General features: G+C 33.8%; 1 protein-coding gene across 6 annotated transcripts in view; it reads left to right on the forward strand.

The window, feature by feature from the left end:
* LOC131028654 (protein NRT1/ PTR FAMILY 5.4) overlaps positions 1-18,408 on the forward strand; it is a 75,909-nt gene that overhangs the window by 38,939 nt on the left and 18,562 nt on the right. For 3 of the 6 annotated variants that reach the window (XM_057958989.2, XM_057958992.2, XM_057958994.2), the window contains exon 2: positions 12,864-12,938. The exons of the other annotated variants lie outside the window; for them this stretch is intronic. The gene's annotated coding sequence lies outside the window, so the exon portion shown is untranslated. The remainder of the gene's footprint in view (positions 1-12,863; positions 12,939-18,408) is intronic. 6 annotated transcript variants of the gene reach the window in all.

Below are 18,408 nucleotides of genomic sequence, written 5' to 3' on the forward strand. Positions count from 1 at the left end.
CATTAATTTAAGGAGCACCTTCATCCCATTCCATTTTCTACCACCATCACTGACAATGAAGATGCAAAAGAAAAGGTTCAGAGAGGATCGTTTAGACTTGTAGTTCTTGGGTAGCGTAATGTTTCCATCATACACTTATTTCAAAATTGTTTTCTCTATCCAGCTCTGCAGCATACGACTTGCTAAACCAGCCAAAAATCATCTTTCTACTGAGGACAAAACGGATCTTATAGAAAACAATAAAGGCTTCTAAACAAATGGTTATGACCAGAAAATATTGTTTTCAAGAAAAATGGTCATCAGAAGAAAAATCCACTCCACCCAATTAAATTCTAAAATTGAGCTCAATACCAATATTCATTAAAATCAAAGAAACACATACAACATGAGTATGGACACGTTTCTTAAGAAAATACGGATTGTGCACTATGAACCACAAAGATTACCTAAAAATGACAAGCGTGGTGGCTCTCTAGTAGATCAAACTTCTTTTTGCAATTCCCGCAAGTCTTAAATGTCAGAGTAGAATTACTGGTTTGGGTACTGCACCTTATCATGGTTTTGGAACTCTTGTGAGAGCAAGGACGTCGTCCATTACAAGTACACCAAGGTGGAATCCCTTTCAAAGAGGTCAATGCATTAATATGGTTGGGGATACCTAAAGTTATAAGTGCACTACAAAAGGATGCCATTGCTCATAGAGACACGACCCACAATACAAAAGGTCTCAACCTTTTGAAACAAGGTGTCCTATCGACTATTTACAGTTACAACTTTGGGCACCAAGCATTATGACTAGAATCTAAAGTTCACACCGATCTTAGGAAGACATGGTATCTAAGTTTCAAATTATTATAGCTATTAAGCCCAAATGTATATAGGAGTGGTTGGCAAGATTTGAGGAATTGAGACACAAAATTATTATAACAGTCTATTGTGAATACATAGTAAAGTAAAGTGGTTCAATGTAAGAATGTAAAATTTAATGAATAAATAATAAATAGTATGTATGTTGCTAATTTTATAAAGTAAGATATATCTGTTAGAGTCAATCTATGGTATTGTTTCAATATATTCAATTGTAATTAAGGTGAAAATAATATATATAAGGAATATAGTAAAGGTTGGTTAATATATAATTTGAAAATACAAAGTGAATTTCAAATATAGAAAGGTCAAGTCAATTTGGCTTTGATACCAAATGTAATGGCACTTTTCTCCAAGACTCAATTAAGTAATTGCAGCGGAATTAAAAGATTAAATATTAATGTTAAGATCAATTATAAGATTTCATAAGAATGAATTAGATGTAAATAAACAAAGTGACTATGACATGTAATAATCTAATAATAATTTATAAAGTTAATTGTTGCCATAATAAATTAAATAGCACAACCACATAACTCAACTATATTATCATCAAAATCATTATATTCTCATTATCATTTATCATCAAGGGTTTCAAGTACTTATCTGTATCATGAGGCTTGGAAAGGTCACTCTCACTTCAAGGAAGTTCTGGTGCTATTGGCCCTTATTTCTAGGGTACACTTCTTAGAGGAACCGGTTCTTACACAGAACCAACCATATTATCTAGAATTCAAAGGAATAGTCCCAGGTCTAGGTTCTTTTACGACAAGTAATCACTCCAGGAGGACAGGTTCTTAAACATAACCTTGCATGCCTTCACGACACAAAATAAACACAGCCCTGGCCAAGACACTCCCGAGTGTACACTCTACCTTGAGTTGGACACACAGTGTGTGACCCTTCTCCAATGCCCATGCCAACCAATGACCTTAACCTTCATTCCTTTGTGCCCTCTAAATTCCTATATTTCCTCCCATGCCCATGGCCCAACAAGCCACCTTCTTCTTCTTCCTTGAGTGATCTCCATGCCCTCTTCCCAGTCTCACATAAATGAATTATATAACCTTTTAAGGGGTGGTTTCCAAACCATCACACCATTTCGAAAAAGTCACCTTTATTTACCCTTTAATAAATATAATTATAACTCTCTTCTAAGAGAGTTTTTCATAAACATTCTTTATTAACCTTTCTGTAAACCAAAGAATTATAATATCCTTTATTTTTATCCCCCTTTTTAATTTTAAAAGGGTTATTTCATCACTTTAGTTTCTCTTGGAGAAAAAGTCACATAACACATCCAAACTTATTTGAGAATAAAATATATGTAGATTAAATAATAAAACAAGGATACAAAAATAATATAAAACACTAACTTACAATAAGAATGGCTGGAGGTACCCTAACAACAAAATTAAACATTTAAAACTATATCAAAATCAAAGCCACAATATTATTTTATGCCATAATTTATATATTTGGCTGATAAAGAATATGCATACCAAAACTCTAAAATCTAAATTCCTCAACCAACAAAATCATATATAAATAATTCCACCCAAAGTAGCAAATTCTAAAAGAGTATATATCTAATATTACTAACCCTAAAATATTATTACTATCACAAAAAATTATATAACATCTGCAATATGATTGTAGCGTCGTAAATTGTACGCACTTGCTAGGGTGGTACAATTTCACACCTAGTTTAGCACTCGCCTTGGCGCATTTTGCATTTTGCATTGCATTTCTCCTTTAGCACTTAATTAATTAAATTAATTAGGTCTAAGGTCGTATTTTATCATCTCCCATATCATAAAGTTGGGCCCTTTTCACTAAAGTGTGTCCCTTTCATTTTATTCCTCCAATACATCATTTAATCAAAAACCCTAATTAGGTCCTATTTTGAACTTGGGGGCTTGATTTCAGGGGTCAAAACATCTCAAAATCACCTGTAACTTAGGGATTCTCTCTAAAATCATCATATCTGACAGCTCTGAAAATTTGGCAAAAAGTTGTCAGGACCATGGCGCCCGGAGTGCACACAGTCCCAGACATTTTTCCTGAAATTTTAGGAGTGCGATCCAATCATAAAATAAAGCTTAACCCCAAGAAATTGGTGGGAGATTCAATCTCTAGGTCGGCCAAAAGTTGAAATTAAGACCTAGGGTTTCATATATAAGAGCTCTCTTTCTTCATTGGAAAGGATCCGAATTTTGGTTTCAAGGACCTTCTATGCAGTGAAAGAGAAGATCTTTGAAAACTTCAACAACATTCAGCATCCATCCATCAAGCATTCATCAATTTCATTCATCCATTTAGGGCTTTGAAGGCATTGAAGAGCAATAAGGGATCACCGACTAAAGATTGGCTTGTACCCCTCCCTTGGGGTTGGGTATGATTTCATGATGTTTTCATGTCTTTGCATAAGCTTCATTACCTCATTTGTATTCATGCTTTAGATCACTTTGCATCTTGATTTGGAGCATTTACATTATCATTTACAAGCAATTAGGGTTTACTTTCTGGGTTGCTCTAGTTTGCTTACTTGCATTTTAGGATCTTGCACACACACAAGGTCTGCACACACACTACTTTTACAATACAACTTGGCTATTCGTGGAGGTGTAAATCACCAAAGCGGGGGTTTGACTAAGGCAAAACCCTATATAGCCGCCCACCATACCTTTTCAGATATAAGTGCAGGTTTCGGGATTCGGACGATGCCGCAAGTTGCAGATCCGACGAAAGCAGACGGAGACTGAACTTCACACCAAATTCCAGCCCAGAAAGCTAGGACAGGGGCGTGGGGCGCCCTGGTCCTGCCAGGACAGGGGCACTGGGCACCCTGGTCCTTCTGTCAGACAGCAAGTTTTCAGCACTTTCTGACAGCTTTTCAGGTTGCAAAACAGCAGTTTCAGGAGCAGAATTAGGACAGTGGCGCCTGCGCCCCCATCCCGAACATTTTCACTCAGATTTTAACTCCGGGTACACATCTGCATTCTTATCTTGTCCTTGTGTTTACAGCTTTCCATTGTTTAATCTCAATTTTGCAATCTTGTTACTAGTTCATACTTACACTTTAGGGTTAATAGTTGAACTTGCATCATTCTATCTATCATTTGCAACAAAGGAATAGAAATCCTAATAGGTAGCTTGTGGCTCTCTCTTCCACAAAAAGAAGTAGCCAATTGTGTGATACCTCTAGGCTCTTTCGTATTCCACAAGTGTGTGATTGAAAGTGAAATTAGGGCATGTTTGCTTAGTGTCACTTTTTCCCCCACACATTTTGGTGAACCTGACGTGAATCTTATTATTGTTTTCTCTTGCATTACATTTGTTAGATTTAGCGTGTTTCATTTAAGTTTCATTTTCAAAAAAAAAAAAAAAGAAGGAAAAGAAAGAGTGTGTTTTGTTTCTTTGCATTGTGTGTAATTTTTATTTCAAAATGTCAGATCTTTATTTGCAAGATGTTCATATTTGTGATGATTATGAGTTAGATGAAGCTTTAGATGAGTTTTTGAAACCTAAAGATACCAAACCTTCATTTTACCAAAAACTCATAAACATTGTTACTATGCCATTTCATTGTGATGAGAAAGATAAGTCGAATGATTCCTCTCAAGGGTACATTCCTATCAACTCTTCCACTAAATCTAGTAACATGGTTGTTTTCAATGATCCCCTCTATGAAGAGATATCTCCTTTTGAATCAAAAGATAAACCTTTTAATAGATATGATCATGCTTTGTTGGATGATGCCCTTGATGACTTTGTGGCTCCTAAAAAACACTCCCTTCATGAGGATCCTTTTGTGCAAGAAGATGACATTATCCCTACATTTCCTAGTGATGGCATTTCCTTTTCCAACAAAATTCCCACTAGAGATGATGAATTAATGATAAATGCTTACCCTTCTCCTAAAGTTTGTCTTACCCATAAGCATCCCTTAGAGAAAGAAGATGAAATAAAAAGCAATTTCCTTAATTCTCTCTCCCCTAAAGATCATATTGAACATATTTTGAGGAAAGAGGATGAGTTTAACACATCTATTGATGCTCTCCCTCCTAAGGATGAGGAATTAATAAACAATGTTATCTCCTCTCCCGAAATTGACAATACTTCAAACATTCCTTTCAACAACCTCACTATTTGGGATGAACCATTAGAAGAAGGTATAGATTATTCTCTACCCCTAGCCAAAGGGGATGAAATCAAGATTGAAAACTCCCTTGATAGTTTCTCACCTTCCTTGAATCTCAATCATTCTCCCTCTAAAAATAAAGCATCTCCCTCTCCTCAACTTGGTTCTACTCATAAGGAAACCCTAGTTCAAAACAAGATGGTTAACATCTCTTTCAAAGATCTCCATCTCAAAAGTGAGACTTTAGAGAGTAATGTTGATCCTTCTCCTAGAGAGTTTATTCCCCATGTAGGTCCTTTGATGATAGAGGATGATATGACCTTTCCTAGTATTACTCTTCCTACTGGAACATCAATGCCTACCCCTTGTCTCTCTCCTAAAATTGATTTAATCCGTGATAAGATTTTAATGCAAGAGAAGACTATCAATAATTCTTCCAACACTTTTGTTCATTCCTCTAAGCCACCCTCAATTAATTTGATACGTGTGAATGAAACACCTAACAAACCTCTCTTCACTGTCCAAGGTGCCTATCCTTCTCAAAATTCTCAACCTTTAAATAAGCCTATCTTAGTGGTCCGAGGTGGCTATGCTAATGATTCTTTTTGCACTCCTAAGAAACCTATTATTACTGTGCAAGGAGGTTATTCTATTAAGAGCCCTTATGAGTATGCTAAGCAACTAACTAGAGAGAGTTATAATGCGGTTGCTCATACCTATAATACTAGAAATAATAGGCAGCCTAATCCTCCTCCTGTTACTCCAGTTTCTCTTCCTAATCCTCAACCAATTCTTCCACAAGCTCCACGGATTTCACAAATGCTTAGTAAGGAATATAATCTCATAGAACAACTTAAAACTACTCCTGCTAAGATATCCCTTTGGGATTTGATCCAAACTTCTTCCGCTCATCATGGAATGTTACAAGATGCCTTGAAATATTTGAATGTTCCTCCACCTAATACATCTAGTAATATAGTGTCTTTGGTTAACTCTGTGATGAATCCTAAAGCTCAAATTGTGTTCACACAAGATGAGTTGCCTACTAGTGAAATTCAACATCAATATGATCCCTTGATGATTGTGGTTATCATAAATGACACTGTTATAAGACGAACACTGGTAGATAATGGTTCTGGCCTTAATGTGTGTAGCATTAATCTATTGCATAAGATGAATGTGGATACATCCCTTATTGAGCCTGACTCTCGTCCCATTCGAGGCTTTGATAATGTGGCTAAGTCTTCATTAGGTATTATCACCTTACCCATCACAGTGGGACCTATTACTTTGCCTACTCCTATCCATGTTATGTCCGGAAATCTAACATACAACTTGTTATTAGGGAGACCTTGGATTCACAGTATGCAAGCTGTCCCCTCTACATTGCATAGACAAGTTAAATTTATTTATAATAATAAGACATATACCTTGATAGGTGATACTAATTTTCAAGCTTTTTTGCAAACATCTACTTCCAAAGGGAGTTCTTCTAAGCCTTCCTCTTCTAGTGATGACTCGTTAAACAACATACCTATGGATGAATCATTACCCTCTGATAATCAAAATTCTTTGGATGAGTCTAAAGTTCCTGAAGAAGATTCTTCTCAACTTGAATCTACACATGAAAAGGCTTTTGATCCTGAGAAGGTTCTCGCAGAAGACGATTGGGGATCTCTTGATTTCAATCCCACCTTCGTAGGTGAGTATAGGGTTCCTCCTAGAGATCTTAAAGTTAAAAAGAAGGAAGAAACTAGAGATCAATCAGTCTTACCTGAACCTATGAGCAATAATTTTGTGGCTGCTTCTCAAACTTCTTCTCCTCACACCTCTAATTCTGAAGAATTTGATTCTTTGTCTTATGAAAAACCACCTTTTCTTTCTGAAATGGCTAATCGTTATGGTCGTGGTTTTCATATTTTGGCTAAGAGTGGCTATAGTGGAAATGGTTGTGGCGCAAATGAACAAGGAATTAAAGTTCCTTTAGAACATAACATGCATGAATATTCATTTGGACTTGGATATAATCTTTTTAAGCCCACCAAAGAATCTAAAAGACCATCTCTCAGTGTGAATGCTATATTTAGTAGTGATGGTGATCTCACTTCAACTAAATCATCTTCTACTTCTATCAACTCTCATTCCCCTCATAAGGAAATCTTAGCAATGAACAAATCTCTTTATGACTCCCTTCAAATTTCTAAATCCACTTATGAATCTTTATCTCCTATTCATCATAAAGTCCTTTCCTCTAGGGATAAGGCTCTAATAAATTACACTCATCCCTCTTCTAAGATTTCTTGTGACTTTTCTTCCTCAATTTTTATCATTTTATACATGTTTTTGATCTCACTTATAGTTGAGCATTTAGCATGTCATATTCAAATACCTCATTCAATCTATCATGTCTTTAAATAACATTAATGGCTATTATGTTGCTCATCATTATGTGACATTGGTAGCTCATTTACTGGGGGCTCATTGTCATTCATGATGGTACAATTTCAAGTGCAATCATATTTTTGAAGCAACATAATAGCCTAATTTTTCTATGTTATCTCTTGTTCCTAAGGGGTAATAGTGTGGAAATATTGATCATCTTTTCTTTAGAATCCTCTTTTCCTAGATATGAGAGAAGATGTGTATTCTCTTTCTTATCCTACCCACTTCTTATGAGGAGTATTTTACATACACTAATGTCTTGCTTGCATGAACTCATTTGAGTATGTAGTACATTTTTCTTATGTCTAAATCTCTCCCTAGAAGATTGTGTAAGTCCTTCTCATTGTCCTTATCCTTGGGAGGCAATGATCTTTCCTTATTTTTTTATCTAAGGATCCACTTTTTCCTATTTCGTGGATGGTGTGAACTTTATTACTTGATGTTATTCCTTGTATGAAAATGTTGTTGTTTGTTCAAGGATTCTCTCTTACAAGAGGTGTAAGTCCTTGATTACAACCTCTTGTGCACTTGGTAAAATACATCCATAATGAATTCACTCTCCCAATTGGGTTAGAAAGAGCGTCATCCTTCATTAAGAATCACTTTCACCTCGCAAAAGAAGGAAGTATTGCATTCTTATTCTCTTCTTTGTCTTATTCTAGAAGATGTTATATTTGTCTAAGACAATTCCTCTCGGGGATACGTGTCTTTTGTACAAAGAGCTCTTCTCCTCTAAGGATCTCCTTTACACATACTACAAGATATCCCTTTTCAACTATCTTATCCTTGCTTAAAGAGTGCAAAACTCTCTTGCTTGGATCTATGACATTGTTGCATTTTTGGGGTATCTTCTTTTGTGATGAAGGTAGGTATCCTTGTTCTACTTTGCTTACGACATAAACATTACACTTTTTGAGCAATGGGTCATTCTCGGAACTCGAGCACAGACTCTTAGAGCGAGATGTCATGCTTTTGTACTATACATATACAGGTTGTAGCATACTCGGGCATAGACTCCTATGAGGTGCTTCTAACCTCACTTACACACACATGCACGAGGTTGAGTGGAACTAGCGGCATAAGGCTAGACTTTTTCACTCTCCTCCCTTACATGGATCACCTAGACAGACTCTAGGGGCTAGTTTTCCATGTCCTTTTTCCCATGGATCACCTAGAAAAGATCTAGGGGTGAGAAGTCCGTGTTTTCTCTCTCACTATTCTTCTCATGGATCACCAATGTGTGTATTCATGCTTTTTTTTCCTTTCTTTTCTTCTCTTTGCATTTTGTTTCCATTTACATCCTTCATCTTGTGTTAGAGAACTCTCAAATCCTCACACTCTTTGTTGTGTTGGAATTGAGATTTAGTCCTCTTTCTTACCAAATGATTCTCCATTAGTTTTTTATCTCATATCAAATCTTCTTGTGAGCATTTGTCATCAATATTCTTTAACAATTCGAAGTGGTAAACATGATACCCTGTTTCAACTCACTAAAATTAGCAAGCCGAAACAGGGGGGGGCATATAGCTACCCTCGAATTTTCATCACCTTCCTTAGTAAGAATTAGGTGATTTTGTGATCTAACGTGTGTTTTGTAGGGTGCGGTTCCTAACTGTGTACTACAGATACCGCTGGGGGCTTCGTTCGACAGACTTATGGATATATCCTTTTTCAAATAATGTTTACTTTTCTGTACTTTAGCTTGCATATGCACATAGTGTTCATATGACCGCTAAAGTGGGGGCTAAATCTAACGTCGTAAATTGTACGCACTTGCTAGGGTGGTACAATTTCACACCTAGTTTAGCACCCGCCTTGGCGCATTTTGTATTTTGCATTGCATTTCCCCTTTAGCACTTAATTAATTAAATTAATTAGGTCTAAGGTCCTATTTTATCATCTCCCATATCATAAAGTTGGGCCCTTTTCATTAAAGTGTGTCCCTTTCATTTTATTCCTCCAATACATCATTTAATCAAAAACCCTAATTAGGTCCTACTTTGAACTTGGGGGCTTGATTTCGGGGGTCAAAACATCTCAAAATCACCTGTAACTTAGGGATTCTCTCTAAAATCATCATATCTGATGGCCCTGAAAATTTGGCGAAAAGTTGCTGGGACCATGGCGCCCGGAGTGCACACGGTCCCGGACATTTTTCCCGAAATTTTAGGAGCGCGATCCAATCATAAAATAAAGCTTAACCCCAAGAAATTGGCAGGAGATTCAATCTCTAGGTCGGCCAAAAGTTGAAATTAAGACCTAGGGTTTCATATATAAGAGCTCTCTTTCTTCATTGGAAAGGATCCAAATTTTGGTTTCAAGGACCTTCTATGCAGCGAAAGAGCAGATCTTTGAAGACTTCAACAACATTCAGCATCCATCCATCAAGCATTCATCAATTTCATTCATCCATTTAGGGCTTTGAAGGCATTGAAGAGCAATAAGGGATCACCGACTGAAGATTGGCTTGTACCCCTCCCTTGGGGTTGGGTATGATTTCATGATGTTTTCATGTCTTTGCATAAGCTTCATTACCTCATTTGTATTCATGCTTTAGATCACTTTGCATCTTGATTTGGAGCATTTACATTATCATTTACAAGCAATTAGGGTTTACTTTCTGGGTTGCTCTAGTTTGCTTACTTGCATTTTAGGATCTTGCACACACACAAGGTTTGCACGCACACTACTTTTACAATACAACTTGGCTATTCGTGGAGGTGGAAATCACCAAAGCGGGGGTTTGACTAAGGCAAAACCCTATATAGCCGCCCACCATACATTTTCAGATATAAGTGCAGGTTTCGGGATTCGGACGACGCCGCAAGTTGCAGATCCGACGGAAGCAGACGGAGACTGAACTTCACACCAAATTCCAGCCCAGAAAGCTAGGATAGGGGCGTGGGGCGCCCTGGTCCTTCTGTCAGATAGCAAGTTTTCAGCACTTTCTGACAGCTTTTCAGGTTGCAAAACAGCAGTTTCAGGAGCAGAATCAAGACAGTGGCGCCCGCGCCCCCGTCCCGAACATTTTCACTCAGATTTTAACTCCGGGTACACATCTACATTCTTATCTTGTCCTTGTGTTTACAGCTTTCCATTGTTTAATCTCAATTTTGCAATCTTGTTACTAGTTCATACTTACACTTTAGGGTTAATAGTTGAACTTGCATCATTCTATCTATCATTTGCAACAAAGGAATAGAAATCCTAGTAGGTAGCCCGTGGCTCTCTCTTCCACAAAAAGAAGTAGCCAATTGTGTGATACCTGTAGGCTCTTTCGTATTCCACAAGTGTGTGATTGAAAGTGAAATTAGGGCATGTTTGCTTAGTGTCACTTTTTCCCCCACACAATGATGTTGGAGGTAAAACTATATTCTAATAACTTTGGATTTAATAATAATTTTCATAGAGGGAGAGAAAACCCTATCAGTAAAACCGTAAAACCAGACAACTCAAAGCATTACAAACTGTATAAATAAAGGATAAGTTAAACTTTAGCTTCTATTATACGTGTCCAAACTTATTTGAGAATAAACTATAAATAAAGGATAATTTAAAACATTAACTTACAATAAGAATGGTTGGAGGTACCCTAACAACAAAATTAAACATTTAAAACTATATCAAAATCAAAAGAAATATAATATATTTCAAGAACAATATTTTGTATACATTTACACATAAACCCTAAATTTAAAACTTCAGTAAACATGAATCATATATAATCAACCCTAAAACTATAATACCATTGCAAAAAACATATATTAGCAACAATATTATTCTATGCCATAATTTATATATTTGGCTGATATAGAACATGCATACCAAAACCATAAAATCTAAATTCCTCAACCAACAAAATCGTATATAAATAATTCCACCCAAAGTAGCAAATTCTAAAAGAGTATATATCTAATTTTCTTTTTTTAAGCAAAAGGTCGTGGCCTATAATATATTAATTATAATTGAAGATTTACATATACTATATAATAGGAAATGACACTACCTCCTAACCCCTACTAGATACATTTCTGATTGATCAGTCCCCATTTATGGAGGATCATGGGATCCTTGAAATGAAGGTAAACTAAAAGAGCCCTAAATAGTGGCTTTATGACACCAATCCTTACCCGATTTAGACAGCAAAAACTAACCCCTTACAAACAAAAGAGCAGATTATCAAAAAACTTCAATGTTTGAAGTTGTCATGCTTGATTCTACCCTACTTCTAGCAACATACGAACCCACCACCTCAGCCAAAGAAACCTTCATTTTACATTTCCTGATTCTTGAGATGAGGCAGCCTCCATTGGAATTGGAAACGACGATTGATAACTGTGAGGATCAACCTGAGCATGTTCATAAATTTTCCAAATAGCCTTGAATTTTTCCATTACGATTGAAGCTAATGGCTCTCCAATTTGATGAGCATACTGTTGAACCCAATGGAAAAAGGTGTGAAGAGAAGCATATCCCAATCCATATTATTACTATCACCAAAAATCATATAACAACTACAATATGATGTTATGTTGTAATCAATATTTAACCGCAAGTCAAAATTATGCGTTGAAAGCATAACGACAAAATACACTAGCAGAGGTTGTTGTGTGTGAGGGGGGGCTCCAATCAAATAGTCAGAATTTTAGATTCATTTTATAATAAATAATTTATCAATTACATGTCCTGAATTTAAAATATGAAAGTTAGGTCATTCATAGGAGCCTTAATCAGACCTCGCTATTGGAATTGCTTAGAGACGAAACATTGAAATGGAAATAAAAGAGCAGTAGACAAACTAAAAGATCTAACAGACTCGGAAATAAATTAATTAAATTTATAACAAAACATATAATTTAAATAAAATGTACATAAATCAACCAATATAAGGCATAAAATATACATTGTGCTCTCATCCAATCCATCTCTCTTTGATTTTGCCAAATTTGTTATGTTTGTGAATGATGAATATATGTACAGTCAAGTAGAAGGATTCAAAAAATCCCAAAACCTTAACCATCAAATCACAATGGGCTTTTTAAATAGAAAAATTTCATGATTACATACCCAAAAAATCATGTATTTTTAATCAAAGACATGATTTATTAACAGTTAATTGGGCAAAAAACAAAGAGGCGGTGATAAATGATATCGATAAATACCTGATTCCTGCATAAATTCTTTATTTCTCTGTCAGTTGCTACTGTAAATAATTCTGAGCCCTAGATTCATCATTCAAACGTGGGTTTCACTCTCTATTTTTTCATCTTTAAAAAATCAATCTCACGCTAAATTTTCCAGAGCTTGTCAAAGATATACAGTGAAATTTAACAAAATAAAAACTCACCTTAGCTAATTTTTTACGGCAGCTTGTTTTTTGATCTCCACCTCTGAGTTTGTTCTTCTTCAGGTGGACGTATTTAAGCAATAGGAGAGCAGTGGGCGGCAAACAGATGAGGTTTTGATCTTACCACCAATTCTCCAGGTAAATTTTGCAAATTCATGACACACGAAAGTTTTAGGCTTTAGGTTTTACCATTCATTTTCCAATTTCAGGCCACTAAAGTTATCCTGACAAAGTAAATGGGTGTGTGGCAGTTTTTAAATTAAGCGGTTGCGTAACATTAATTTAAATGGATAGAATACGCATTCCATAAGCAATAAAGATAAAAAAAAGACTTCATGATTAAACAGGCGGTGATTTTGATCATTATTTTTTATTTTCCCATTGCAATCTACCTATTTTGCTTAGGATTTTCCAATTTCATGCCACGCTAAAGTTAACCTGACAAAGTAAATGAGTGTGTGACAGTCTTTAAATTAGGCGGTTGCGTAACATTAATTTAAACGAATACAATACACATTCCATAAGCAATAAAGATAAAAAAGACTTTGTGATTAAACAGGTGGTGATTTTGATCATTATTTTTTATTTTCCCATTGCAATCTACCTATTCTGCTCAGGATTTGTCCCATCAAATTATTATCCTTACTGCAAGTTGTGTGGAATAGTCGGCCACAAAATGCCAAACTGGAAATAGATGGGAATCTAGTCTATTCTATTCTGGCCTAAAAATACAAAAAAGTTAATCTCTGACAAATCATTGAACGCCTTAATTTCAGGCCCAAAAATATGAAAAGTTAATCTTCGACAAAGCATTGAACGCTTTGATTTTTCAGATGGCAGATTGTAATACTATAATATTAATCGTAATGAAAGTTTCAGTAAACTGTCTCCGTCCATTTTTTTCGGGTGCGTGAGACATTTTAGGTGGGCTATGCCCACGTTAAATAGCCTATCGACTAAATAATAGTTGGATTATATAAAATATTTTTATTAAATCTTAGTTTAATTTTTTTTTATATGCAAATTTTTTAATATAAATAGAGTATGTTCATCAATAAAATTTCAATTAAAGATAATTATCTTTTTTATGTGATTGAAATGATTTGATTTAGATTAGATGTTGATTGTTCACTAGAGATAAATAATTTATTTTAGTGCATAAAGGAAGTGTTTAAACATTTCTAAATAAGAAAGAGAAAGAAATTAGAAAATTTAAAGAGAAACAATTACCATACAATTTGAAGATGCATAGTTTTTAAAACTAGGAAAATGTGTGGTCTTAGAATACTGAATCATATTGTCTAGATATACACTCTTATCTTGATGCATGAAGAATTCACTTTTGATGTAATTATTCAAAGTTGAAGTGCTTCACAAATTGTAATGCCTACTTTTGTTAATTCTTCTGTTTAATAAATGATTAAATGATTAAATCATTTATGTTATGATGATGTCTTATTGTTATGCATTAAACATGTGTGCAAATGTTATGCATTAAACATGTGTGCATAATGTTTAATTGAAGAATACAAATGCAATAAAATTCTAATGGTGGTTAATTAGAGCCATTCACATTGTTTGTTTGTTATGGTTTATTTATATAAACTTTATTAGGGTGCAAGACATGTGATCTGTGAAACTAGCTAGTTCCATTGAAATTGTGTGTAATTTTGGATCTCTATTGTACTAGCATAGTAACATGTTTGAATTCTTGCATGCTCTCATTGTGTGCAATTTGATTGGTTTAAGTGAAATAGACTTAAATTGTTTAAATGCATGTGGAATGATTATTATTATTTTTGAAGTAATGTTATGTTTTTGAATGGTTTAAAAAGACAAAATTTATTTATTAAGTTGGAAAAGCAATCCTAGAGAATTATTACATTTTTATTTAAAAGATATTTATATTACATAAAATTTTGTGATTTGAAAAAAAAAATACATTAAAAATGTGAAAAATAACTTAAAAATTATATGCTCAAATGAAAAAATCTAGATCAAAAGGGACATAGAAACTAGATATTTTCTTATATGCAAAAAATAATTCATTATTTTCTATTATACTTGTGAATTTTTATAGGGCAAAAATAGGAGTGCATTTTTCTTGAACTTTAGCTTGCTTGTTTTATTTAAAAGTGAACTAAATTTTAAAGCTTGTTTATTGAAGGAGAAATATTCATCTTGTATTTGTATTAGAATCTTAGAGCTATTCTTTATATTTGTTTTGTTGTAGATTAAATGTGTAATTTTATAAAAGAAAAAAGAGAAAGTTAGTTCTTTATTTCTAGTGTATGAAATGAAATATTGTATTAGTCTTGTCATAAATCTAGTTTAATATGTTTAATAGATTCTTAGCTTGAAAATGATAGTTGTAGGCAAAGTAATAATTTGATATTATTATATGATCATTGTGTTTTTTTAAAAGTTCATTTATTAAAGTTCATTTATTTTTATTTTCATCATTTAATAAATTTAAAGAATAATGAAGTTCATACCCTTGGACTCTTACAAAATGTCCAAAAACTTTACATGGTTGCATATTTTGTTAGAACTTTGATATTATTTGTATTTCAAGTTACTAAATTTGAAGGTTCTATAATGGTGTCAACCTAGATATTGGAGAAATTTTGGAAATTTTTATATTTTTCTTTAAACAATTTGGAACTTGTAAATAATTTTATTTTCTAGTAAATATTTTTTTCTTATAAATATTGTTTCCTCCTTATTATACATGATTCCATGAAAATTTTATTTTTCCATTATATTTTTCTATGGTTCAAGCATTAAATAAGAGTAGACTTAATTGTGACATTATTTTTTCAAAATTAGGATTAAATAGATAGTTCATTTAAATATTGTTGAGCAGAAAACATTAATTTTCAATCCATTAGAATTTTATCTAGTTTGATGATAATGTTCAAATGAATGTATCCACTATCATTGGGCGCTACTTGAGGTAATCATGTCTCTGTAAGTTCACTTTGTTTCTTGGAGGACTAAGGTGAAGACATGACATATTTTAGCATTCAATTTCTCTTCTTCTTATATGAATTTTGATCCTTGTATGGAAAAAAATTATAAAATGAAATTATACCTAGTTGTGTTTCATATTTGAGGCTAATTGTGTATGTTGTGTTTTTGTTTGCAACCATACATTTGTCATTTAGTTTATTGTAGTGGGTCGTAACATCCCACATGGTTGGGTAGTATTGATCACCATTGTGATGAATGATAGAATTGTTGTGACAAATATAGGTGAGTGTTTAGGGATCTCAACTCTCCTCAATTATGATATCTTTATTTATTATAATTTATATCATATTTTAGAAAGTTGTAATATGTGTTTATTGGTGAACTTAGACAAGGCATGGAGATGTAATAATTGTATATGTACCTTATATTTGTATTGGAATGTGAGCCATCCATATTTGACATGTGATCTCCCCCTTGTAACCATGTAAGAATCATGATTTAAGTTTGTGCAATGAAAAATGTGTATGCTAAACTAAGGGTTAAAAGAACAAGCTAAAAAACAAAGCAACCACAATACATCATACGCCTCAAGATTAGAATGATAAAATGAAAACGAAATTCAAATAAAATAGCTAATGAAAACCAAAATCCTGCTTAGATTTGATAGTTCCTCGATTTTTATGTATGCTCGATGACGTCTTCAGATGTTCGATATTGCTCCATGATATTGATATGTTGATTGGATTTAGGATATGTGGATTTGATGGTATGAAGTGTGGATGAAATTGGGCATTACGATGGAATGATTAAAAAAGGTGGATGATTTGGTCTAAAATGAGGGGGATTAAATAGGAGAGATGAGGAAGGGAAGGGGAGGTGAAGAGGAGACACTTGTCCTCCAAAAAGGGACAAGTGTCTCAACTAGGAGAGAGAGGGATGACACGGGTCCAAGAGGACACATGTCCATTTTGGGCAAAGCCACTCAAAAATGGAGGGAGAGACATGTGTTCCAAAGGAAACATGTCTATTCTGGGCAAGGCCACCCAAAATAGGATATTTTCCTCAAAATGGGGAAAATTGGTTAGAATGTGCACACATGTGTGGGAGGTTAGAAGGGATAGGATAAGGTTGGTTAGGATAGGATGACTAGGATAGGATAGGGTTGGAAGGATAGGGTTAGTTAAGATAGGATTGGGGGAGGTTTGGAAGAAAGTGGTTAAAATGTAGGAGTCATGTGCTCAAATAGGATTTGAGTCTAATTAATTAATTAAATTAATTAATCCATGGGGGTTTTGGAAAAAGAGACATTTAATTAATTAAAGGTAATTAATCAAATAGGATGGCAAAAGGGGGATTAATTAACTAGCTTAATTAATTAGGAGGAAACAGGTTGGGGAAATAATTAATTAGGATGAATGGGATAGGAAATTAATTAATTATATTAATTAATCAGAAGAAAAGGATTTAAATTTGATTAAATTAATTAACCAAATTTAGGTGTCTACAAAGTTGAAACTGAATCTTGTATTAGAATGAAGTATCATGATTGTATGCATATCCCAATGTGTACTTGTGATGGAAAAGTGATAGATTAATCAAGTTATATTGTATTTATAGATATAATGAATATATATAAAAATATAAATATACGTTTATTTTCATAAATTATACATGATTGCATGTCCTATTGTTAAATTTTGAGTGGATATATGCTTGAATGAAAATAGTATATTTTTGGTGAAATAAATATTTGTGATTTGTTAATTTTAAGTATAATATGATATAAGAACATTTGAAAGAAGGCATTCATGTTTTTACATCAATTTTCAAAATTTGAATTAATTTACATTAAGTTGATAAATTTGTACAAAATAAAGACAATAAAGTAAATTAGACACATTTCTATTGATCATCATGGGCATGGACAGTTGAAGGAAATGAAGGAGCTACATATGAAAATGAAAAGACTAGAGGATAAAGAGGTACACCGGAAAGTATCCTTTTGGCTGTTGAAATTTAATTAAAAAAATCTACAATCTAATAGAATTAGAAGGAAAATACAAAATAAGACATGTCTTAAGGAGAGAATACCAAGCAAATGGCGTAGACTTCTAAATGGAAGTTTAAATGGCAAATGGCAAATGAAAAAAAAGACTGCATGGAAGACAAAGAACCTAGGGGAGAGGGACCAGTAGTCATTAGGACTAACATCGTCAACATGTAGCCGCCACATGGAATATCGTAAGACCGTCATTTTTTTTTTAAGAATGTAATATGGACACTTAACTATCTACAACTAAGATTTGAAGGTGTGACTCATCATGCAAGTCGTCAAAATAACACTTCTAGTGTGAAGGGTCAAAAAAATGACTTTTTAAAGATTCGACCAAAACTTAATCTAAAAAACCCTAGTTGTTGAATAGAAAAATATCATTTGTAATTAATATAATATCATATTTTTATATAAAATATAACTTATATGAAACTTAAATGGACCAAATACCTATTAGTAATCATAAATGTGTGTTATCTCTAATGTTTATATCCAACACTAAAGGACCAATAGTTGAACACAAAAACAACATATTATGATATAAAATAAAACTTATAGGAACACAAAGGGACCAATTGTTGA

Source organism: Cryptomeria japonica, chromosome 4 (genome assembly GCF_030272615.1).
Source record: "Cryptomeria japonica chromosome 4, Sugi_1.0, whole genome shotgun sequence".
Taxonomy (NCBI): Eukaryota; Viridiplantae; Streptophyta; class Pinopsida; order Cupressales; family Cupressaceae; genus Cryptomeria; species Cryptomeria japonica.